Below are 25,239 nucleotides of genomic sequence, written 5' to 3'. Positions count from 1 at the left end.
TCTCTGAAAAGAGGCGCAGTGACTCCATGGCGAGACAGGGTGCTTTGAGGCCTCCAGCTTTTAATAAGGTCCCCTTAATGACTGAGGTGTCTGCCTCCTTGCAGCTACTGGGCTTAAAAATAAAACGAGCAGCGGGTTCTGAGTAGGGTTGTGCGAGGCGGCGGCTGAATTGGCCGATCCAGGCCGACGCACCCCGTGCCTCACCTTGCCACGCCGTGGGGGGGGGGGAAGGGAGGTGCGGGTGCCGTCTTAAGCACCATCCCCAGCATCCTGCCTTGAGGGTCTGCCATTAACACCTTGAGCCGGGACCTCATGGTGCCTACTGGTGAGGGTTGCCCGCTCTGGGCTGGGAAGTTCCTGGCGATTTGGGGAGGGAACCCCAGCAGGGTCGAACGCCCTCCTGTCTGGCCTCCAAAGCCCCCATTATCTCCAGGGGAACTGACCTCCCTTGTGTGGACACCAGTTGTCATCCCAGAAGACCTGCAGGCCCCATCTGGAGGTTGGGAACCCTACAAGGAAGGAGTGCGAACCTTCAGTCCCTGGTTGTGCATTGCGGACATCTCATCCTATTGTGATGCGGCGAGCGGAGTTTGCTTTCTCCTGTTTTACGTTCTGTAACTCTTGTCCAGAAACGTTTTGGACCCACGTGACATCGCAAGCGGCACTTTTGTCTCTAGGATGACGGGAGGGAGGGAGGGAGAACTGCTGTACCTCTTCCCAATAAAAGTCGATCTCAGGGCTTTTAGAAAGAGGTTGTCCTGCAATTTGCCGCCTGCTGAAGTTCTCTTTTCTACAAGCCATTTGAGGCAAAGGATTCCTGGTCATCTTCTCTGTGTCATTTTTTTTCTTCAAAGGAAACTTGACCAGAAAGAAACTGGTTGTGCTGTGCCCCATCCTAAAGCGGAGGCCACTAGTTGCCTCCTCCCACTGGCAAGCATCTGACTGACCATTCCACCTGTGCCCTTGTGTAGTTTTGGTCCAGCCTTGCAAATAACCTCTCTGTCTAGTCACTTAACGCACTGCAAAAAAAAAAAAAAAAAGAATTCCTGTTGGTGATCAGGTAGGAACACTTTCAACTTGGGGGAAAGTTGTTTCCCAACCAGCTTCGTGCCACGGATGATGAACATGTGCATGCACATGCAGGAGTGGCAAGAGAAAACATTGTTGTGGGTGTGTTTCCAGGCTGTTTTATCAGGTCCCATATCCTTTCCTATATATTTCGATATATATAAATTTATATCTTAACACAGCCAGCGGCGCTGCGGGCGCTGCGGACTAAATAAAAGGGTAAGGCCTTGGGAGGCGGGATGTGTCCGTGATGAGGAAGGGTGCCGATTGGCCCCTTCCTCTGAACAGACTACTGGAGGGACCAATCCGAGTCCCCGCCAGAGCAACTCCTCCTTTCCCGGTTGCTCCTTTCCCAGCAGCCGGGGGCTCCCATGCCTAGCGCCCGCTGTATTTATTTTACAGCGGGCTTGCTTACTAGTATATATATAAATATCTCCTGCTCTGGTCGGTTTCTTCAGCGGGAACAAACAAATAGGTTCAGTGTTCTTATTAGAATTGTGTTGCACACGCTTAAATTACACCTACTAGCACCTTAGTAAGAGCACTTGGGGGAAAGAAACCTGTTCCGCTAGTTAGCTGGAAACTTTCTCCCCTGCCACATTAGCACGTGGCTCCTTTTTTAGTGGCAGTAGCCAGGGGTGGGTGCACCCCCCCCCCCCGCCCGCGGTGAGGCGCTGGCTGCGGGGACCGGAGCAGCCAATTTGGACGACGCGGCGCACAACCCTAGTAATAAAGTGAAAGGCACAAAAAAATTCCTTTCATGATTGCATCACTGTCCCTCTGCTATGTAGCTGTCAAAAAGATGGATGTGTGTTCACGGGGAACCCCTAACACACTTCCTTCCCGGCGCTGCATCTCTTTCGGGATCTGGACAGAACAGGGAGGCACTGAAGGGTCAGGAGGCAAGCGGGCCTTAGATGCAAGAGGGGATGAGAACAGCTGTCTGACTACAGTGAGGTTCCCAAAAGTCACTTGGTGGGAGTCATCTGACCCATCCAGGAAGGACAACGTCCAAAAAGGCGCGGTCAGCTAGAACACATCTTTGATCAGTCCAAGAGAGCAAGAGTCCAGTCGCACCAGAATATGTGGCAGGGGAGGAGCTTCCCCAAAGGGAATAATGACTCCCACAAGCTTGTCCCCTGCCAGATATTGTTAGTCCTTTAGCTGCTCCTGGACTCCTGCTCTTTTCTCCTTCCGCAGACAGAATAACACGGTGGCCCATCTTGATCTGTCTCCCTGGGAGGCGCCATGTGCAGCCCTACAGAATGGGAGTCCTTAGGCCTTGTGAAGAAGTGAGCCATGACTCACAAAAGTTCCTCCCCTGCCACAAATGTTGTTAATCCTTTAGCTGCTCCTGGACTCCTGCTCTTTTCTCCTTCCGCAGACAGACTAACACGGTGGCCCATCTTGATCTGTCTCCCTGGGAGGCGCCATGTGCAGCCCTACAGAATGGGAGTCCTTAGGCCTTGTGAAGAAGTGAGCCATGACTCACAAAAGTTCCTCCCCTGCCACAAATGTTGTTAATCCTTTAGCTGCTCCTGGACTCCTGCTCATTTCTAACATGGCTACCTAAGGAGGTCGTACCCTTTATGATGGCCAGCCCTGGCTTCGGGAAATTCCTACAGACTGAGGGGAGGGATTTGGGGGTCACCAAAACCTGGCAGAACACTTTTGCCTCTCCTGTTAAACAGCTGTTGAAGCACCTTGGCCTGTTTTCTCGCTGGAGGAGTTAAAGTTTCCAACCTCCAGGTGGGGGCTGGAGATTTCTCAGAATTACAACTTATCTATCAAAGACAGAGATCAATTATTTGGAAGAAAATGGCTGCTTTGGAGGGTGGACTCTGTGGCCTTTGACCCTGCGGAGGCCCTTCCCCTCATCAGCCTCCACCCTCCAGAGCAGGGGTAGTCAAACTGCGGCCCTCCAGATGTCCATGTACTACAATTCCCAGAAGCCCCTGCCAGCGAATGCTGGCAGGGGCTTCTGGGAATTGTAGTCCATGGACATCTGGAGGGCCGCAGTTTGACTACCCCTAGTCCAGAGTCTCAAACTGAAATGTCCAGGTATTTCCCAGGTATTGAGGTGGAAGCCCTCGGAGGAAGTCACTTGGTTGGTTTTTTTTGTTATATTTAATCGACAACAGTCTTAGCTCCGTGATCCTTCCCAGAGACATGGGCCGTTGTGCTCTGTCCTCAGGGCTGGATTACGATGCAGAAAAAGTACCCGCTGTGGTGTCGGCTGTATTGTGCAGCTTTGCTAAGGATATCCTTCCTTTTCTAAACAAAACACGTTCTAGGCCTTCAGGGCTACGAAGGAAACCGGCAAGCAAGGCCTTTCGAAATCTGAAGTTAGGAGAAATGCCGCCTAAGACTCCCGGCCCTCTGGAGTGGAGATCCCGGCCCCTTTGCCACTTCCCCCCTCTAGGGCTGCCAACTCCAAGCTGGGAAATACCTGGACATTTTGGGGTGGAGCCTGAGGAGAGTGGGGTTCGGGGATGGGAGGGGCCTCAGTAGGGTTTGGGGATGTGCGCTTTGGGGCGGCCGCCTCGGCGATCACCAAAGCCCTAGGCGGCGTGTAGGGGGCCAGCGCCACGGCACGGAGAGGAGGGGCAGCCTAGTAGGGTTCAGTGTCATAGAGTCAACTTTCTATATTGTTGTTGTTGTTGTTGTTGTTGTTGTTGTTGTTGTTGTTGTTGTTGTTGTTATTATTATTATTATTATTATTATTATTATTATTATTATTATTAAAACAACAGCTTTTATGGCCCAGCCTTCCCAGTTGAATCAGGGCAGGTAACATCAAAATAAAATATACAAAATGAGATGCTATGCATAAAGAAATTTAAGTTAAAATGATGATAAAAGCTGCCTCCTTGAAACCCTTATGGGGGGCTAAATCCTATTGGGCCAATTGACCTCTTGTAGGCGGGAGGGGGGGCGGCATTCCCTTGGGGTTAATTTCTGAGCCGCAGCTCTGGGTGGGGCAGAAAGGCCCTGCCTGAGAGGCCTTCTGGAGCCCCCCCCCCCATCCGTATTGCACCAGGGAGGGAGTTCCACCATGCTGGGACCAGGTTTATTTCTTTCCGGCCAGGGGCCCTGAGCAGGTTCTGATGTCTTGAGCTTTGTGCTCTTTGGGGGTTATAGCAGAAATTGGCAACCCTCCTGATATTTGGCAAAATCAGACTCAGTTATATGTTTGTGTGTGTGGGTGGGGGGAGGGTCATGCAGATTGGCTTGCTTCATATAGGTCGCAGAACTATGTTTTCCTGTTCTATATTTTGCTTGGACACAAAATTCTAAATTTTGTTAGGGCTGTGGGCAGCGCTTACACCCCGTCACTTTCCCACCTTTGCAAAACGGCCAGATAGCCAAGCTGTGAAGTGTCCTTCTGGGGCAAGAAGCTCAGTGGACCACCTCGCTTGCAGCCTCCGTCCTTTAAGGGGAGGGCCAGGCAGCCTGGCTTTGGGTCATCTGGGCATGGAATTAGGGTCGCTGTGGTGGGCAGGTAGTTGAGATTTTCCTGCAGGGGGTTGGACTGGATGACCCTGGAGGTCCCTTCCAACTCTATGACTCTGTGATTCTGATTGTGTGATTCTGGGCCAACCCCGATTGGAAAGGGAAGCCCTGTTGCCAGCCCTGTGGGAATTCTCAGACATGACTAAGAGCCAAGGGCCTTGTATATGGGAACCCTGGCCTTTGTAGGCAGATCTTCTATCTTGACATCTCTCTGGAAGCAGCTAGGGAGCCCCTGGCACCCATCTCTAACCGGAGTGTGTCCATGAGGATGCCTGACTGGAGAAAAGGGTGCTTCTCCTTTGCTTACCTGCAGAAAGGAGAGCTCTGGTAGGTGGGGGTGGAGGGAAGCGCTATCAAGTCATATCTGGCTTATACAATCTATAATGCTGATCTACACCACAGCAACCTCCAGGCTACTGGAATGCTCTGTGTGCAGGGCTGCCCTGGAAGACAGCACAGCATTACTGGTGGTGGGAAGAGATGTCAAGTGTTGGCTGACTCACCACTACCCCAGAAGGCTCCAAGGCGGTCTGCATACCTGTGGCCTGACCTATTGCTGATTTGTGTTCTATTCGACTTTTCCCCTTTTTCCCAAGCTGCCCACCCAGCAATGCACACTTTCCAGCTCTGGGCTGGGAAATGGGTAGATATTGGGGGGACGGAGCCTGTGAACAGAGGACTCCAGGGGAGGAAGAAGCCTCAGGACAGGCCTTTCTCCATCACTGCAGACTGGAGAGCAGTTGTAATTCCGAGTGATCTCCAGGCCCCACCTGGAGGTTGGGGACCATACAAAATCTGTGGCAGCCCTTTTGCCTGCCTCGTTATCCTTCCTGTAGGCCCGTGCTTACAGTCTGTTAGGATGGGGAACCCACTTGCCCACCTAAGGGGCTGCCCTCTCCTTTCACTGAGCAGCCAGACTTGTTGGGAGGGGGCGCTTGAGACGTTTTCCCCGCATAAAGGCAGCACATGCTTGGTTGAAGAATAGCACGGCCCCTGCTTGGTGGCAACGGGGAAATGCTGTCCCCAGTAAATACATATAATATAAACAAGGAATAAAATTAGCAGCTTCCTTTGCCTCCACCAGCTGATTGCTTGCTCCCTCTGCTGGAGACGCAAGGAAGTGCTGCCTGCAAACCCCGCATTCTAAGTCTTATCAAAGGGAGGAAGGATTAACATTGCTATCATTAGACTGAGGGGCTTTCTTTTTATAACTCCCAATACAACCCCTTACCTTAAGGCAGGACATAAAAGGGGAAGAGCAGGAGCCAAGTCCAGGAGAACCTCTGAGTGACACGGAGATACATCCCTTTCCCAAAGGTACAACTAGGGATGTGCACTTCGGATCGGTTCAGTTTGGCCGCCTCGGTGATCACCGAAGCCCAAGGTGGCGCGTAGGGTGCCCCTCCTCTCCGGCCCATGGTGCCGGCCGCCTACGCGCTACCTCGGGCTTTGGTGCCTGCCGATGCGGACAAACTGAACTGATCCGAAGCGCACATCCCTAGGTACAACATCCCTCTTTTCCCAAGAGAGCCAGCCTGATGTAGAAGAAGAAGAAGAAAAAGAAGAAGAAGAAGAGTTGCTTTTTAGGCTGATCCTGCATTGAATAGGGAGCTGGACTAGGTGGCCTGTATGGTCCATTCCCACTGTATGATTCTATGATTTATATCCCGCTTTTCACTGCCCGAAGGAGTCTCTAAGTAGCTTACAATCATTTACCCTTCCTCTCCCCACAACAGACACCCTGTGAGAGAGATCTCATAAAGAACTGCTCTGTGAGAACAGCTCTGATAGGACTGTGACTATCCCATAGTCATGCAGCTGGCTGCACGTAGAGGAAGAGTGGGGAATCAAGCCCGCTCTCCACTCTTAACCTGGACACCACACTGGCTCTCTTTGGAAAAAAGGGATGATGTACCTTTGGGGAAGGGATGTGACTCAGTGGCAGATCCCCTAGAAGGTGCCCAATTCCATCCCCGGAATAGGGAGTTCGCCTTGATTTAGACTCATTTAAAGACCCTTTTTTCTGTCACAGTCTCAGAGCAGCAGCTTATATACTAAACGCCATAGGCTAGATGCATCTGACTCAGAGGAGAGGACGCCCAGTGATGGGTTTGAACTACAAGTACAACGATATAGGCGAGATATCAGGAAAAAAATGTTCACAGTCAGAGTAGTTCAGCAGTGGAATAGGCTGCCTAAGGAGGTGGTGAGCTCCCCCTCACTGGCAGTCTTCAAGCAAAGGTTATATACACACTTTTCTTGGATGCTTTAGGATGCTTTGGGCTGATCCTGCGTTGAGCAGGGGGTTGGACTAGATGGCCTGTATGGCCCCTTCCAACTATGATTCTATGATTCTATGACTCTGTGTAAAGCAGTCTCATATGTTCCCCACCCCACCCCTTTTCCAAGGGAGATAAGTCATCCGTCAGCCTCTGCGGAAGACAGTTCCCTAGTCCGTGCTCTGGAAATCAATGAAAGAGCCCGGCATGACTTCACGGCCATCTGACAGCTAATAAATATTTTGGGCGGTGTTTCAGCGCGGTGCCTCTTCCTGCCTCTCTAAGGGAGCTTGTTGGCCACGCACGTTTCTGTCAACTAGCCCATGGCCCCTTCTGCAGTCTTCCTCACGGGAACTCAGCCACTCTTCATTGAAAGGGCCGTGATGTGACTGAGTGGCCTCTCAGGCGGGGTGGCTCTGTGGAGACCTTTCTTCGGCGTGGTGTCCTTTGTGCTCAGGAGTTCATGTGCGGTGCCAAGTTTGCAGTGTGTTCTGCCAAACACAGCTGGCCCCATCCATCACTGATGCCCCTTGTTTGGGGATCAGCCCCACCCAGCAGACAGACCAAGCCAACGTCATATGTTTTCCCAAAACAAACTGCACACTAGAGACAGGAGGGTGGGTGGCCTCTTATTTCTCTCTCCATCCTTCTTTCCACAGTCTCCATCCAAACATCTACCCGGGATCCTTCACAGGGCGGGACATGCAGGAGCAGCAGTCAGCATGGGCCCAACAGGGAAGTAACAGAACTGCAATCAACAATGCTCTAAGCATTCTTTCAATCTCTGCCACAAAGATGATAGAGACTGAGAGAATTCCTATGCAGTCGCTCGATGTGGTGACATCTGAGTGATCCTAGAATCATAGAATCATAGAGTTGGAAGGGATCTCCAGGGTCATCTAGTCCAACCCCCTGCACTATGCAGGAACTCACAACTACCTGCCTACCCACAGTGACCCCAATTGCATAACCAAATGATTCCCCCCCCCCTCCAAATATCTCCAGAATCCAGCCTGGCCTGGAGGGAATTAGCCTACCATCCCACAGTGGTGATCAGCAATTCCCTGGGAATGCCAGGAAGAGCCACAAGAGACAAACACTGGCACATCCCTTCCTGCCCACCCACTCACCATCTGCCCAAGTTCCTAAAATCAGCATTTCTGTCAGATAACTATCTTGCCCTTGCCTAAAAACTCCCAAAGAAGGAGAACCCACCACCTCCTGAGGAAGCCTGTTCCACTGAGGAACTTCTGTCAGGAACTTCTTCTGGGTGTCTAGCTGAAAATTCTTTTGAATTAATTTCAACTCATTGGTTCTGGTCTGACCCTCTGGGGCAACAGAAAACAACTCTGCTCCATCTTCTCTATGACAGCCCCTCAAGTATTTGAAGATGGTTATCATATCACCTCCCAGTTGCCTTCTCTCCAGGCTAAAGAGACCAAGCTTCCTCAACCTGTCCTCATACAGCTTGGTCTCCAAACCCCTCACCATCTACTTAGCCCTCCTCTGGACATGCTCCAGTTTCTCTACATCTTTCTTTAGCTGTGGTGCCCAAAAGTGAACACAGTACTCCAAGTGAGGTCTTACCAGAGTGGAGTAAAGCAGTAACATCAACTCTCGTGATCTGGACACTATACTCTCGTGATCTGGACACTAGCCCCAAATCCCGTTTGCCTTTCTAGTTACCGAATCACACTGCTGACGCATGTTCAGTGTCTGGTCTACTAAGACCCTCAGATACTTTTCACATGTACAATTGCCAAGATAAATCTCACCCACCCTATAGTGATGCATTTTATTCTTCCAACCTAAATGTATTTATTTCTTTTGAAATTCATTTAATTCATTTTAGCCCAGTTTTCCAACCTGTGAAGATCATCCTGTTTCCTGATTCTATCTTCTGGTGTATTTGCTACCCCTCCCAGTTTAGTATCAGCTGCAAATTCAATAAGCTCACCCTCTGTTCCTTCATCCAGATAATCATTCATGAGTATGTTGAACAACACAGGGCCCAGATCAGATCCTTGAGACACTCCACTCATCATTCCTCTCCAAACCATTTACAAGCACCCGTTGGGTGTGATCTGTCAACCAGTTCTCGATCCACCTTACAGGAATGTCATGTGGAACCTTATCAAAAGCCTTACGGAAATCAAGGTAAACAATGTCCATAGCATTTGCCTGATCTAGGAAGGTAGTTACTTTCTTTAAAAAAAAGAGATGTTTAGTCTGACATGACTTGTTGTTGAGAAAGCCATGCTGATTCCTAGTTATTACAGGCATCCGCTCTAGCTGCTCAAGGACCAATTGTCTGATGATTTGTTTAAAAAATTTGCCAACTGGTGGATCAGGAGTTACCCAGATCCTTATTTTTTCCCTTCTTGAAGATGGGGACAACATTTGCCCACCTCCGATCTTCTAGCACTTCACCTCTTCTTGTCAAAAATGATGGACAGAGGCGCAGAAATTACATCTGAAAGTTCTTTTAGTACCTTTGGATGCAATTCATCTGTCCCAGAATATTTGGGATCATTTAAAGAAACTAGGTGTTTATGGAGTTCCCCTACAGTAATCCTAGGCCATGACTCTCATCCCTCATCATGTGAAATGATTTTGCCATGTTGAGTACTATTTCCCTCACAAGAGAAGACTGAGGAGAAGAATTGACCAATTCAGCCCTCTTTTCATCACCTGTTACAATGTCACTTTCTGGTCCCCACAATGGTCCTACCATGTCCCTATTCCTTTTCTCATTTTGAATATAAGAACCCTCTTCTCTTGTTTTTAGCATTTCTTGCTCGCCTAAGCTCATACTGAACTTCAGCTTTTCTAACACTCTCCCTACAAGCCTTGGCTATTTGTTTATATTCCTCGTTTATAAGGTCCTCCTCCATTTCCTAAATGAGTATTTTTTATTATTCCGTTGTTTTGAAAGCTGTTTATGGAGCCACCCTGATTTCTTTCAATTCCTCCCAGTTTTCCTTCTCAAGGGAATTGTCTGTGAGTGTGCCTTCAGTATTTCACTTTTGAGAAACTCCACACCTTCCTCTGAAAGTAACATCACTGTACAGTGTGATGTTCCCCCCTGTTTTTGTCTGGATGCTCTAGTGAGAATTGGGAATAGAGGGCGGCTGGGGTGGGGGGTGGGCCACTAAAGCTGGGCAAATGGTAAGGCCTACCCATACCTCAAGGCCAAAATACTCAATATGGAGTTGTTCCCAAGGAGCAACGTGGGTCATGATTTTTGTTTGCTTTTGGGGCCACAATATACCTGAACAGGTACACCACCATCTGGGTCTTTCAGTTACTCTGTTAGACATAATAAAATCAGAGTCCAGTAGCACCTTTAAGACCAACAAAGATTTATTCAAGGCATAGGGCTTTCGAGTGCTCACGCCCTGAATAAATCTTTGTTGGTCTTAAAGGTGCTACTGGATTCTGATTTTATTGTGCTACTTCAGACCAACACGGCTACCCATTTGAATCTGTTAGACATAGTTATCCATTGCCCTGTGTTCTTAAAAGAACAAAAGTTATGTACCCCTGGGTGTTCAAGAGCAGGGGCACCTATAGGATTGAGCTGTAGGTCCTACATATGTCATGACTTCCAGGAAGAAGGCACACTTCCTCCTAGCATGGATGCAAATCTGGATAAGTAGGCTCCTCCTACGTGGCCTGTGAATTAGGGAAAGTGGGAGACGTACTTCACAGTGGTGATGTTTTTGTATCACTCGTATTGCGCCAACATCACTTCCATTGCAACCTGGATGTGATGTCATTGTATAGGTGTGACAGTCTAGGATTTGCCACAAACTCTGTGGTTTTAACCCTATTTCCACTCTCCAGTTTCCACAGGATTAAATGGTCTCCCACTAAGTTCACTGGTGTGCCCCAGTTCCACTTTCCTATTCTGAATCATCTTTAGCGAGGAGGAAAGGCAGCCTGGTATAACCCGACCTCATCAGATCTCAGGAGCTAAGTGGAGTCAGTATTTGGGCTGGACTCTGCCAAGCTGGGCTCTGCAGACCTCTGCTTTTCCCTTGCCTTGAAAGCCGCTTGTTGGGGGGGATCTCCATAAGTCAGTTGAGACTTAGCAGCACTTTGCACATATCCTCTTTAGCATGACTTCTTAGCTCCCTATCAGAGGGGTGATAGCCGAATCCCCTGCATCATGCGAAAAGAGCTATTTATACAGTTCAAGTCATTATTTACAGTTTAGCGGTGGCTTTGATTTGACCTGCACAGCCAGCCGTGTAAATTTGTGCCTTTTAAAAATTGGATCATTTTACGTATTTGTGGTTTTATCCCTCCCCTCCTTCCCCCCCTGGTTTAAAAAGGCTTAAAACAACCACAACCACAGTGTGCTCCCCTGCAGCTCTTAGGGATAATCACCTGAGAAGGATTCCTTGCAACTTGGAAGCTGCCAAGTTTCCCTGCCTTGTATTGGCGGCCGCATCCCTTCATTGTTAATTTTATGAAACAACTAGGGAAGGAAAACGACTCACCCCCCCACCCCCCACCCCCGTTGCTGGTTGCAGTATTAATTTGTGAAATAATGACAGTGTGCACCGATAGGCTTATTTGTTGGGTTGCAGTTGACCTAGTAATGACCTTGGATGACTGAACTCTGATGGTATTTTGAGAGACGGACACTTTTTGCTAGTTCCGTGAAGCAGCTTGGCTGATTTGGTGCACCGAAATAGAGTTAGAATATAAAAGCACAAGCCAGAAGTCGTGTTCCCTTCTTACTGTTGGATCAGATGAGTTCCCTGCTAGGGTTGCCGGCTCTGGGTTATCCGTGAGAAAATTTGCAGACAGACTAATTATGCATCCTTTTCTCCCGTTTGCCGAGTTGCTTACATTTGTTCTTTGCTAGATTAAGTTTGCTCTTTGCAGAGTTTAAAATTTGTTAGAGGTTTTCAGGCTCTCGTATTGTGAAGCTTTCACAATTTTAAACATTTCATGTGTGTGTTTCAATGTGGAGTTTTATATGTTTGGTGTGATTTAAAATGCAAGACTGTAGATTAAGAAGGGGAGGCTGAAGGGTGTTATGGTCAGATGGACCCCGGGATAGAGAGGGGAGGCAGGCTATGTGGGAGGAGTTTGAGGAGTCTGTGTAGAAGGGGAGAAGAGAGGAGGAGATGCCGTAGACCAGGGGTGGCCTAACTGTGGCTCTCCAGATGTCCATGGACGACAGTTCCCATGACAACTCCATGGACATCTGGAGAGCCATGGTTGGGCCACCCCTGCTGTAGACAGTGCTCCTTATAAGCTGGCGCCTGAGTGGCCACTCAGATAGACTGTAAGTCCTGCTCGGGAGCAGCCTGGAGCTGCGCAGGGTCTCGCACTGCCCATGACCCATTTGAAGGTTACAGCAGTTATAAGCACCCAACCCTGCTCCAGATATTTCCCCACCCAACGCAGGGACCCTAGGCCTCACAGCAGAAGAGTGAAAATGTGATGGCTACTGGTGTTGTTTTAGGGCAGGGGTAGTCAAACTGGGGCCCTCCAGATGTCCATGGACTACAATTCCCATGAGAATTCCCTCATGGGAATTGTAGTCCATTGGCATCTGGAGGGCCCCAGTTTGATTACCCCTGTTTTAGGGAAGGTGTGGTGTGTTTTCATGGGGGGGTTTATAAGTCTCAAGGAATGGATTTGCCAAACATGCGGTGACCCAACCATGTCCATATAAACGGAGATTGTTTCTCGTGATCATTGAGGACGTTCTACTTTTGTGCCTGCTGGATGGAATCCATGACTATACCCTCTCTATATACTATATCCATGACTGTACCCTCTTTTTAACCTTTTAATGTATTACCTTCCCTTTACCAACTGCTATTGTATAGTAGTACTTCTAAAATTTTGGTCTAAATGACCGTAAATAAATAAAAGACTATACCCTCTCATGAGGTCAGCTTCACTCCTGAGGACTAGAAACTTTGCCGTGTGTTAAACAAGTTCAAAATATCTAGGAATATGTTTTTGGATTGTGAGAGTTTTGTGTCTTGCTCTTGTGTGGTGTGGACTTGTACATTCCTACCACTCTTGTTCACACCATGCTTTTTTGTCATTGCAGGACAACACATTTTGTTATGTGAAGCTACAAAGAGCCTAGTCGTCATCTCCTGTGGGGTAGGAGGGGAGCCTGGAACACTTAGGTAAGAACTTTTGCTGTGACTTATCGAACTAAACACGTAGGGTTTTTTAAAGTTATTGATGAATTTAGATTTATAGTCAGCTCTTCTCTAAGGATTGCAAGCAGGGAAAAACTGAATATGTGTGTCTCCGTTCAGGGGCTGCTGACCGTGTCACTTCGAAGGTGGTAGGAGAGGTCCTACATCGGGGTGGCCAAACACTGGCTCTCCCGATGTCCGTGGACTACAATGCCCATGAGGCCCTACATGGGCATTGTAGTCCATGGACATCTGGAGAGCCACAGGTTGGCCACCTCTGTCCTACATGATCCAGTTTCTCCAGATCTCAGTTTCTCTCTCTCCTTTGGGGAATGTCTTGGTGACCTTTCTGAGAGTCACATGGAAACAGCATGAAATTTATTTATTGCAGTCAAAATGGCACCTGGTATCTTCAAACTGTTTGGGAGACAGATGTTAATGAGAGGCAGATGTTGCATGCGGCTGATCGAGATGGGTTTCTGGCACAACCCATGGCTGGGTCTGCTTGTCCAGACAGGGTTAAGGAGGCTCGCTTTTTTGCTTGCCTCCTGGCTGTTCCAGGCATTTATGAAGCGTTTTCTGCAATGGGAAACACTGGAGTTCTCAGAGCAATGGTTACAAGCCCAGATGTTTAACAAATGCAGTAATGTTGAGCATAAGGGGTTTAAACTCTGGGCTGGTTGCAGCCCTTACTTCCATATCCCCCTGCAAAAAAGAACTTTTCTTTCTCGCAGCCCTGGTTGCTTATGCAAGATATTTTAGTTAAGGAAATAGATGATGGAGGGTGACATTGCAGTTCATTTGGGCGGCTTCCAAAAATAAGGTACAAACCATTGTACTTAGATGATAACCTTGGTTGCATAAAAGGTGGAGAAGGAGTTGACTGATTTTAATTTATCCCCAGACGATCCTGTGAAATTTGACTTTTGACGAGTCAGACCAGTGCTCTCTCTAGGTCAGTGTTGTCTCTTCTGATGGGCAAGGGCTCTACCAAGTATCAGATAGAGGCCACCTTCCCCCTGCAGATTGAACCTCGGAACCTTCTGCATGCAGAGTAACCGAGTAGGAGCTCCTCTTCTATATTGAGAATGCCAGCATGGGGGAACAATCATTGCGGGGCAAGGGCCAGAGACTTGCTTTATGACCTGCTGGGTCTTGTGTAGGTTGCCAACTCTGAAGTGGGAAATTCTGGAGGCGGAGTCTAGGGAGGGAAATGTTCGGGGAAGGGGGACCTCAGTGGATGTGAAAGACTTTGAGTAAAACAATTTCACCTTCCAAAGTAACCATTTCCGGAGATCAGCTGTGATTCTGATAATCCTCCAGGCCCTATATAGAATGGCCAACCTCCAGGCTGGGCCTGGAGATCTCCCACAATTTAAAGTGATATCCAGATGACATAGATCAGGTCCCCGTGGAAAAGGTGGCTTCTTTGGAGGGTGGACTCTGTGACGTGGCATCCAGTTGAGGTCCTTCCCCCCCCAAATCCCACCTCTCCCAGACTTCGACCCATAATTTCCCAACCCGGAGCTGGTGCCCCTAGCCCCACGTCTAGGGTAGGCGGCTGGGAGGCAGGATGGGTTGACATGACCATATATGGTCATATCACGCAATTACTGTTCAACAAATTTTACTGCACTGGCTGCGTCGGGAGCGAACGGCCGCTTCGGGTGCCAAAGTGCCCAACCCTGCCAGGGATCCGTTTCTGCCTCTGTGGGGTGAATGCAGGGTGGGGCCAGAAACCTCCATCGCAGCAACATTACCAGCGACCCAGCCACGATCTTTCCATTGCTCACCAGAAATGACATAGTTGCATTTCTGGCAACCTAAAAAAACCCTGGCAGAGGGTTTTTTTTTAAGTATCCCCCCAGAAACCTGCTTTTAAAAATACCCTGTTTGAGCAGAAGTAATGGTGGAACCAAAGAGATGCGGGGGAGGGGAGCAGCTCTCCCTCCGCTTGTGCGCATCCGTCCCCGCCCAGCGCAGCACGCCAGGCCGGCCCTCCTGTGCTGCTGCTTTCCCCGGCAGATCATTTTTGGTGAGCATCACCGTAAGCGGCATCCCGTAATCTGATTTGATAGCTGTCATCTTGAGAGCTGCCAGAATGCAAATAAAAGCTGATCACTCAAACAAGGTTAGAGTGAAGAGCCCTTCTCTGGGCTTTGCCACAGCAGTGTGGGATCCCCCCATGGAATTAGAAGAGTGCGGCGTTCCTCCTCCCCCTCCCCCTCCCGCTCCTTGCGCCTGGGTGCCTGCCATTAAAATGCACATGCACCCCTGCTCTCTTGCACTTCAGGTTTGCCACAGGATTGATTGCTTTGGTGACGCGGCCTAGAAATGCAGGCAGAAGTCTCAGAGAGCTTGTGGGTGTGTCTGCATGCAAGTGTCAAGGGGGCCAGAACAGGAAGAACAAACTAGGGGCACCTGAAAAGAAAAAGCAGTCGACCTGCATGGCTACCATGGCCTGGATAAGAACAGAATGAAGCCTGCTGGATCAGACCAGTGAAAGGTCCATCTAGTCCAGCCTCCAGCCTCCTGCCTCACACAGTGGTCAACCAGGTCCTCTGGATCAGTGGTCCCCAACCTTTTTATCACCAGGGACCGGTCAACATGTGACAATTTTACTGAGGCCCGGGGGGGGGGGAGTCTTTTGCCGAGGGACATCGCAGCTGCCGCTGCCGCCTCAGCCCCTCCTCCGCTTGCTTTCCTGCCGTCGCCCCTGACTTCCCGCCACCCACTGGGGGCGCTGCCAGCAGCAGCTGTGCAGTGCCAGGGCACGGGGGAGCCCCAGCCATGGCTGCCGCCGGAGAGCACCAAAGGTGAGCCAGGGGCAAAATGGAAGGGCAGTCGCCGAGGCAGCAGCCGGGGAGGAGGACGGGAAGGAGCCATGGCCCGGTACCGACTGATCCACGGACCGGGACCGGTCTCCGGATCGGGAGTTGGGGACAGCTGCTCTGGATGATCAACAGGGCACAGAGGCCAAGGCCCTCATAAGAACATAAGAGCCCTGCTGGATCAGACAGTGGTGCAATACCCTGAATCACACAGGAGCCAACCAGACCCTCTGGAGAGCCAGTAGTGGAACATATAGGCTGAGGCCTTCCCCTGATGTTGCCTCCTGGATCTGAGATTCAGAGGTTTAATGCCTCTGAACGTGGAGGTTCCCCACCGTCACCATGCTATTAGCCATTGAAAGACCTCTCCTCGGTTAATCTATCTCCTCCCCCTTGAAAGCTGTTTGTTCCTGTGGCCATCACTGCATCCTCTAGGATGGGCCAAGCCAGCCCGATCTCATTAAAACAGGGGTGGGCAAGCTGTGACCCTCCAGATGTTCATGGACTACCATTCCCATGAGCCCCTGCCAGAATTGAAGTCCAATGGTGGATTGGTGGATTCTCTGCCCAGCTAGATGCCCGGGACCTGCTCACCCCTGCATTAGACAATGAACCCAGCCTGCCATACAGCCATTTTTAAAAAAGAATCCAAGCTCTTTCATGAGTTTGCTAAGTACACAAAACATTGTACAAACATTGTACACACGAAAGCAGGCAAGGGCAAACCCCCTCCGAACCTCCCTTGTCTGGAAACCCTGCAGCCTCCTGATAAGTCCTCTGTGGCAGGATGGCCCTTCCCATTGCCCATCTGTGCAGCTACTACACTATTTTGCGGGCAAATAAAAGTGTTGTTGTTGGTGCTGTCCCCACCACGCGAAGGCACAAAGTGTCATTATGTGACTGTGCAGGATTGCTGCCAAGCTGCGTGCCTTTCCCCTATATCATTGGTTCTCAACCTTGGGGCCGCAACCCCTCGGGGGGTCAATGAACCCTTTCCACGCCGGTGCTGTAACCCCCTTTCCAATTTAGACTTTTGCGCTCCGGTGCGGGTTGGCGGTGTGGAGAGGAGGGGTGGTGCTGGGGGCAGCGTGCCAGCCGGTGACCACACACAAGCGCATGCAGGCGCAGAGCACTCAGGTGCCAGGGCCGCCCCTCCCTGCGCCACGGCACTGGCCACTTCAGGCGCTGGAGATGGCAAAGTTTGCATTCTTAGTGCCATGACCCAAAGGGGGTCGCAGCATTAAGAAAGTTGAGAGCCGCTGCCCTACCTCCATGCGGTTAGAGCTGCAGCACTCAGAAGCGGCTGGGCTGGTGGATTCTCTGCCCAGCTAGATGCCCGGGGACCTGCCATGGACTGTGCCACAGCCCGTCCTGGAGCTGGAGGTCAAAGGTGTCGGCAGGATGAAGTGTGGACCTCTGAGCGGTTTACTAGCCGAGGTTGCAAGTAGGGTTGGGCGATTCGGCACCCGAAGCAGCCATTCGCTCCCAATGCAGCCAGCGCCGCACAGCACCACGGCACCGGCTGCATCAGGAGCAACAGCCACTTCAGGTGTCGAAGCACCCAGCCTACTTGCAAACACACTGCCAAGGAGGCCCCTGCTGCTGAGCGAGCACAGGTCATAGAGGCAGCATGGTGTGGGGATTAAGAGGGGTGGCCTCTAATCTGGAGAACCAAATTTGATTCCCCGCTCCCTCTCCACATGCAGCCAGCCAGCCAGACACCTTGGGCTAGTCACAGTTCTCTCAGAGCTCGCTCAGCCCCTCTTACCACACCAGCTGTCTGTTATGGGGTGACCAAGAGAAGGCGATTGTAAGTCGTGTTGGGACTCCTTCGGGTAGTGAAAAATGGGACATAAAAACAACTTGTTCTTCTAGGATAGGATATTATATGTGTTCCTCTTCTGTTCAAAACTTAACTCAGCTGTACGTTGTGGAAGAATTTCAGCAAGCTAAAGTCTGTTGCCGGAGACTCATAGAATGCTAGAGGGGGAAGGGGCCATGGAGGCCATCTAGTCCCACCCTCTGCTCAAGGCAGGGTCAGTCTCCAGCATCCAGGAGAAGGATCTGTCCAGCCGCTGCTTGAAGACGGCCAGTGAAGGGGAGCTCCTCCCCACGTCCTGAGGCAGCCCATCCCACTGCTGAACTACGCAGACCGTGAAAATTCCTAGAGAGGCATGATGTCACTTGCATGTTTCCCCCAGAAATGACACAAGGCTATTGAGCTGGGGCCAATTTTTAATTTATATTTCTGCTGCCTGTGAACAGCAGCCTGTTATGTAGGTACCACATAATACCTCTGGAACTTGATAAATATATGTCAAAGGACACTTTCAACCTTCTCCTAATGAGCTGACAACCAACAAAAGGTGGTTTCCCCCGACTTGTTTGATGCTCATCAGGACAGAAAGGAAGGACTACTTGGCATTTGCAATTAAATGCAAAATTGCTACAGTCCTGCGAAGTAGTTTAGCCTCAGCAGCGTAATCCTGCTTGCTGTGCATTATTGTCAGCTGGTATCTGCCACTAGGAGAGGCCTGTAAGATATTTAAATTACCCCATCACATTCAGATCATTAGAAGGCATTTTAGAGGATTGAGGTTATTTGGCAGAGAGTCAAGGGTGAATTTTCTAATGTGTTTACTTATCTCCCCCCCAATGGTGGAGATTAGAGGCTCTACAGTAACCATGGCACCTTCTGCAGCATCAGTGCTTCTCTCTGGCTTGCTTTAGCCCCCGCTCTCTCATGGGGGCTTCATGACAACACTGCACGGGTTTCCCAAATGGGTGGAAGTTAATATGTTTTATATATATAAACCCCCCCCCCCAAATGGCCAATGATGGGGCTGGAGAGGGTGGGAAGGGGAGGGGCTCCAGGTGGGCATGGGCACAGCTTTGCTTCTGAATTATATTCTGTATATAATCGTGGCACTCCTGGGGTTTCTTGAAATCTGAAGCAAGTTTCAGGTGTTTCTCTTTGGTGAAAAGGTTGAGAAAGGCTATGCTATCTTTGAGCTGACTTCATCATTGAATGTTATTCTGAATACGTGCTCAGGAGAAGAATCCCAGCCTGAACTTTTAGGGGCTGTTGATGAACTAATGGAGCAAGTGGTCAACTGGGATGCTTCTGTCATTTGGAGGAAGGTTGGGGGGCTTGTTCGTGAATTTTTTTGGGGGGGAAGTGTATGGAGCTCCAGTGTCTGGTGGGACTCTTTGCTCTCTAGGACGGTGATAGAAACAGAATCAGTAGGTCGAAATGCAGAGCCAAACACAGTTCAGGCTCGTTTACACAAAGAGTTCAGGTTGTGGGATTTCCGCTAGTGCTGCAGTGTGTGCTTGCGCACAGGCGACAATGCAACCAGGCCCGGTGTTAAAACTGTATGTCTCATTTAGTAGGCTCTGTGACGGCTCCTTATGTGCGGAGTCAACCGGATGCTTCTCGGCAGAGTTACAGACGTGGCTTTGGCACGTGGACTTCCGCACTGCCCGGGCAGAATCTGTTGACGAGGTTGTCAGTTTGCTTCAGTGTTATTCTCGGATCGGTGCGTGGCACATTGGCTTTGCTGGCACGGAAGGGAGTTTTGCATTTTAGCTGCAAGGTAACACTACTACGACTACTGCTAATAAAGTGTTTCTGCAAATGAAGTCCCTGAATAAGTTATGACCGGGGTTTAGATAATTCAAGACTGTATTTTCCCGTGAACCAAGTGCAAGGGAGATGTTCCAGAAGGAGGAAGCTGTGATTCCTAATGCTGCAGCAGGAAGCTGAGGCGTAGAAATGCTCCTGAAAGCATAACGGGGGTCTTCTGCAGCCTGTGGCTCTAGGACCAAATGCGGCCCAGTACTGGGGGGGGGGGCAGCCTCCAGGTGGAGCCTGGGGAACTTGCAGAATTACAGCTGATCTCCGGACTATGTCGATCCTTTCCCCTGGCAGATGGAGTTCTCTGACATCCTTGTTCCCCACTCCCAACCCCCCCCCCCCCCCCATACTCCATCCGTAAATCACCAGGAATTTCCCCAAGTCAGGCAACCCAAGTCAGTATGGAATGGAACAGGACTTTTAAAAAACCCCAAACCCAAAACCTTTACATTGCGGCCTACTGGAGGAGTCGGAAGGAGTGCTGGAACTGCCAGTGGGGGCGAAGGGAAGGCTGGCTGAGGTCCTTATGGGACAAGAGGGCTTTGCACAGAAAGGGAAGGGGTCGAGGTGGCCAGGAATCCCAGCGCAAACCAGGCCACAATTTCGGCCCTGCAGTCTAAAGCAATTGCATGGGGGTCCCGTGAGACCTTGTGGGTGCCGCTTCCTAGTAGAGGGCTAGAAAGTACGGGACTTTGGGCTGCAGAAACTTTGTGGATCCATATTCAGCTTGCCCTAAAACAGGGGTTCTCAACCTGGGGGTTGAATGACCCTTTCACAGGGGTCGCGGCAGGGCAGCTTGCGGGGGGAGGGGGGGCACCATCCACACAACAGCCTTGTGGTTGTTCAAGATAGAGCGTTCGTCTGTCTGGAGCAGCGGAAAAGAGCGAGATCGGAATGGTGGGACAAGAGGCAGAACTGAACTGAGAAAATCCCCAGAAGAAAAAAAAAACAATTTATATACAATCTCTTCATGCCGTTGGTCAGTTTCGGTTTAATATTTTGCATAATTATATGGTTGGGGGTCACCATAACATGAGGAACTGTATTAAAGGGTCGCACCATTAGGAAGGATGGGAACCACTGACCTAAACACCTTTGCCATGGCTTCACCAAGGAAAGTTTAGACCAGCCATGCTCTCCCCACGTACTTTGGGTTGCCGGCATCCGGGTGGCAGCTGGCCATGCCCCAGAATTGTGCCTGATCTCCAGGCGACAGAGGTCAGTTCTCCTGGAGCTTAGAGCTCACTGAGCTTCCCCCCACCCTCCTGCTCACCCTCCCCCGGCTCTGCTCCCCAGATCTCCAGGAGCCCCCCTGTCTGGAGTTGCAACCCTTGTGGCTGCATTGCTGGGTCATACTGACATGATACATGAACTCACAATACTTCAGACAACCAAATAAATGCCTTTTATTTTTATGGTGTTTTATGTATACAGACTTCACACCCGCTTGCAGTTAAATGGCAGCTTGAGTCATTATTTTCACAAAATGTCCCTGATATCTGGAAACAGAATTTCAGCTTTCTTGCCCTTGATGCTGTGCTGCGTCTCCTGTTCTCGCCTTGCTGGGTAATAAAAATACCGAATGTGGAGCTTGCTTCCTGAATCACTGCCCCCTTATTCAGCGGCCATTCCTTACTCTGGCCAGATTCTGAGAATGCCTGACTTCCGCGGTTCTTCTCCTACAACAGGGGTGGTCAAACCGCGGCTCTGCAGATGCCCGTGGACTACAATTACCATGAGCCTCTGCCAGCATGTCATGGAGCGTGTCTTCCCGCTTTGTTTTAATGTAGTTTAATGAATTTAAATTTTGTGGGTTGCTGTAGCCGTCTGAAGCAGCAGAACAAGTTTTGAATCTGTTGGCATCTTTCTTTAAGACTAACACACTTCTAGCCATCATGATATAGAAGTCTCTGTGGGCATGCCCAGAATAAAACTTAGTCTTAAAGGTGCCACTGGACTCAAAATTCAGTCTAATGAATTTAAGAGAGACTTGTTCCAATGTTTTGCCTTCATGGCTTTCATGTTCAATATGCTTGTTGATGTGAAAACATCTTATACTGCAGCCATAGGGAAGATAAGATATGCATCAAAAATGCAACGGAAATCCATTATGGAAGTAATCACAGGAGGCCATGCGCAAGATGCACATGTTAATAGTGAGCCATATCCTGTACAGCGGTGGTCCCCAACCTTTTTATCACCGGTGACCGGTCAACGCTTGACAATTCTACTGAGGCCCGTGGGGGGGGGGGGGATAGTCTCCTCCTCTCCACTCGATCACTGCCCTAACAATCTCTGACTCTGTTCACTATGGTGATGTTTAAACATCCCTTTTTGCCTTTTGCCTAAGGTGTCCATATTTTAAGATTGGTAAAGAGGGACACTATTGACCGGGGGGGTTGTCAACCTCCAGACACGGCTTGGAGTTCTGGAATCACCACTCAGGCCTAGACAGCTTGGAGACCAAGAGCTGCCCTGGAGGCCAAACTGTCACAGGCTCCCTACCCCGTTCCCACAATCGCTCGGGGACCATCAGCAACGCCGCCAAGTGATGTACACACACACACACTTCTTCAGATACCTGCTCGCACAAGAAATCTTATGCCTTGGATACAACTCTGTGGGTCTTAAAAGTGCCACCAGACTCAAACTTTGTTCCAGAGACCCACACTGGGTTTGTTTGGGTTGCAACAAACAGAGTTTTCCCCTTGCATTATGACTCTGAAAGGCACCCCCCCCCAAGAACTACACGGATAGTCAGGGGCAGTGAAAGGGGCATATAGAAGTCCTCCCCCCCCCCCGCCACCATCTTTAGAAAACTTGCAACTTTGTATTGCAGCACGTTGGCACAAACCCTGTCGCCAGAGGGTGCCCACGACCATGCACTTCTGCCCCAGGGCCCAGAGAGAGCGCTGGAGCACTTCGAGGCTGCCTCTTGCCTGGCCGGGCAGCTACGCCCCCCTCCCCCGGGCCCAAGCAGCTTGCTGCTGCTCCCTGCATGTCCTGGCCGACACTCTGCCTCGGGCCCCGGACCCGTCTGCTGCAGACCCCACTGAGTGGTCTCCGGGTAGCCCCCGAGGCAGCAGCTGGGAAGGAGGACGAGGAGAACTGATCCATGGATCGTTACTGGTCCCCGGACTGGGGGTTGGGGACCACGGCTGTACAGGACGGACTCAGACAGGAAGCTTCATACTCCAGGGGTGCCTCATGATATCTCTTTTATTTGGGGGATGATTTCAAAACTTTAAAAACCAAAATTGTTGTCTCATCGAGATTTTCAATTTGACATTAAAATTAATTTTAAAAATACGGAGTTTTAATGTTTGACGTTTTCACATACATCTTAGCAACTATCCTATTCGCTCAGCTTTTTTTCCTTTCACTTTTGATGCTTTCTTTCTTTTGGAACCACTTATAGCTCCCCCCCCCCTTCTTTTCAACTGGTACCTTTTGATGTCTTCCCCCATTATTCCCCGTGTATTGGAAAGCAGCAAATAATAACAAGCCATTGATCCCCCCCCCCCACACACACACATGCACTGGATATTTCTTGATGATGATGATGATGATTTGAGAAAGTATTTGAAGATGGAAATGGAGAACCTAAGGAGAACTGCAAGTGATTCATGGGCACTAGAGCAGGGGTGGGCAAACTGTGGCCCTCCAGATGTCCATGGACTACAATTCCCATGAGCCCCTGCCAGCAAATGCTGGCAGGGGCTCATGGGAATTGTAGTCCATGGACATCTGGAGGGCCACAGTTTGCCCACCCCTGCACTGGGGAGATGAAGATTTCCCCTGGAATCTCTCCTCAACAAACTCCTTTCCTTTGGGGAATTGTGGCTAACAGTGACCTGGTGGGTAGCATTTTGATGGGTTAACCACACTGGGCGGGTTATTTACCACACTTATAATGGCATCAGGAATGCTGATTTATGGTTCATTAAACGCAGGAGCTAATGAGTAACCAGTCTGGTCTTAATTCCACTGGACACTGGGGCTCCTGAAGGTCAGCACAGAACTCAGTGAAGCCTTTAAACCAAATTAATGTTACTTTGTTTAGCAGCTTGGGATTGGGGAGAGGGACAAAAAAGAAAAGGAAACAGCACACTGGAATCTATTTTGTCCCCAAAAGGTGTATGTTATATAGTTGACGTCTTTTTTTTTTCTTTCAGAAAAGGGTTTTTGATTTTTTTAGAATTTCCAGTGGTCCTCAGGAATAAAGTTGCCAAGTGCCAGAGTCCTCGTGTTACTGGCAGGCAAATCTCTGCTGGGGGTTCCAGCCCATGTGAGAATTGGCTGTTCATATTTTGAAGTGTGGAATTGCATACCTTCCTTGGTTGTCTATTAACTGGTACCCCAGGGAATAGGAGCTAACACTTCTGTGTTCATCCAAAGAGGTATCATTCCAGGAGCTGCTTCCTTTGGAGGCTGGATTTAAGGCATCTTTTCTGGTGGCTCTGCTTTTGGGGGACACTCATAAAGATGGGGTATGAAGCCCCCTGTATGGAGATCTTACCTGTATAGCTTGTTGACATGGATAAATGAGGAGACAGTTCACCATGCTTGGTACAGCAGAGAGGACATGGGCGGAGCCAGCTGATTGCCCCATGCCCCCCCCCCCCGTGGCCTCAGTGCAGTCCAGGGATCCCCAGCCTTTTTGTGGTTGCAGGCACCTTTGGAACTCTGGCACAGCGTGGTGGACACAGCTGCACAATGGCCACCACAGAATGCACATGCTGGCAGTCGTTCATGGGAATGGTAGTCCACGGGCATCTGGAGAGCCACAGTTTGGCCGCCCCTGGCAGCCTCGGAGGGTGCAGTTGTGCCCCATGGAGGTCTCTCCTCTTCTGGAGGCCTAGCCTCTCCAGGCTCCACCGCCGAATCTCCAAGAGGTTCTTTTAAGCATGGAGATCTTTCAGCTCGGACATTACCTTCTGCGTGTGGTGAAGCTGGGGGAGACGGGAGAAGCAGACCGATGGTCTTTGATACAGAACGTTTTGAATCGATGTTTACGTGTCCCTACCCGCAGGGTTGAATGTAGCCCATGGCCAAGGTCTTCCCCCTTGCTGCTGCTATTGCAGTGTTGTGGCTTTAAAAAAAGAAACATAAAGCCTTGTAACAGAGTTAGTCTCCGGCAGCCTCCCTGGCAGATGACCGTGGCTTAGATTGCTAGGAGGAAATGGGTGCCATTGAAAGCCCATCAGTATTTTAAACTGTGGCTCATAAAAAAATGGGCAGTTTAATCCTATTGAACAAGATAGAGGGAACCTGGACCAAAAAAAGAAAGGAAGGAAGAAAGGGGGGGGGGACACCCAGCCTCTGCTCAATAAACTGATCCTTCTTCAGGAAATTGATGGTATTTCAAAAGTAGTTTCTCCAGATAGCAATCTTGAGGGCTTAAGCTTTGCTGGAAATGAATGCGGTCTTGGAGCCCGGGGAAGAATCCCGGTCTGCCTAGAAAGGGAGGATTTTGACACCTGGGAGAGCTCAGGATGAGGAGGAGAGAATGTGAGGCATCTTTTGAATAGGCCGCAGCTTCCTTCCTTCTGCGTGGTTTGTGTGTGTGTGTGTTTTAAGTAGATGCTATTGTATTATAACTAACCAAACCTGAACCCAGAACCCTCCATTTGTTAATAGGGAAGTCCTAACTGAGGAATATAGACATGAGAAGTAAAGAGGGGAATAGTTGGTAATATTCAGAATTCTTCAGCTTATTGGGCTAAATGCAA

The 25,239-nt window shown here is 49.8% G+C and overlaps 1 protein-coding gene across 8 annotated transcripts in view; it reads left to right on the top strand.

Annotated features, from left to right (window-relative positions):
- The window catches only part of ZMIZ1 (zinc finger MIZ-type containing 1), a 410,316-nt gene that overhangs the window by 140,756 nt on the left and 244,321 nt on the right, over nt 1–25,239 (top strand). For all 8 annotated transcript variants that reach the window (XM_077350898.1, XM_077350892.1, XM_077350896.1 and 5 more), the window contains one exon: nt 12,943–13,024. The gene's annotated coding sequence lies outside the window, so the exon portion shown is untranslated. The remainder of the gene's footprint in view (nt 1–12,942; nt 13,025–25,239) is intronic.

Source organism: Paroedura picta, chromosome 8, assembly GCF_049243985.1.
Source record: "Paroedura picta isolate Pp20150507F chromosome 8, Ppicta_v3.0, whole genome shotgun sequence".
Classification (NCBI taxonomy): domain Eukaryota; kingdom Metazoa; phylum Chordata; class Lepidosauria; order Squamata; family Gekkonidae; genus Paroedura; species Paroedura picta.
Note: the sequence above shows the minus strand (reverse complement) of the source record. Positions and strands in the feature narration are given on the sequence as shown.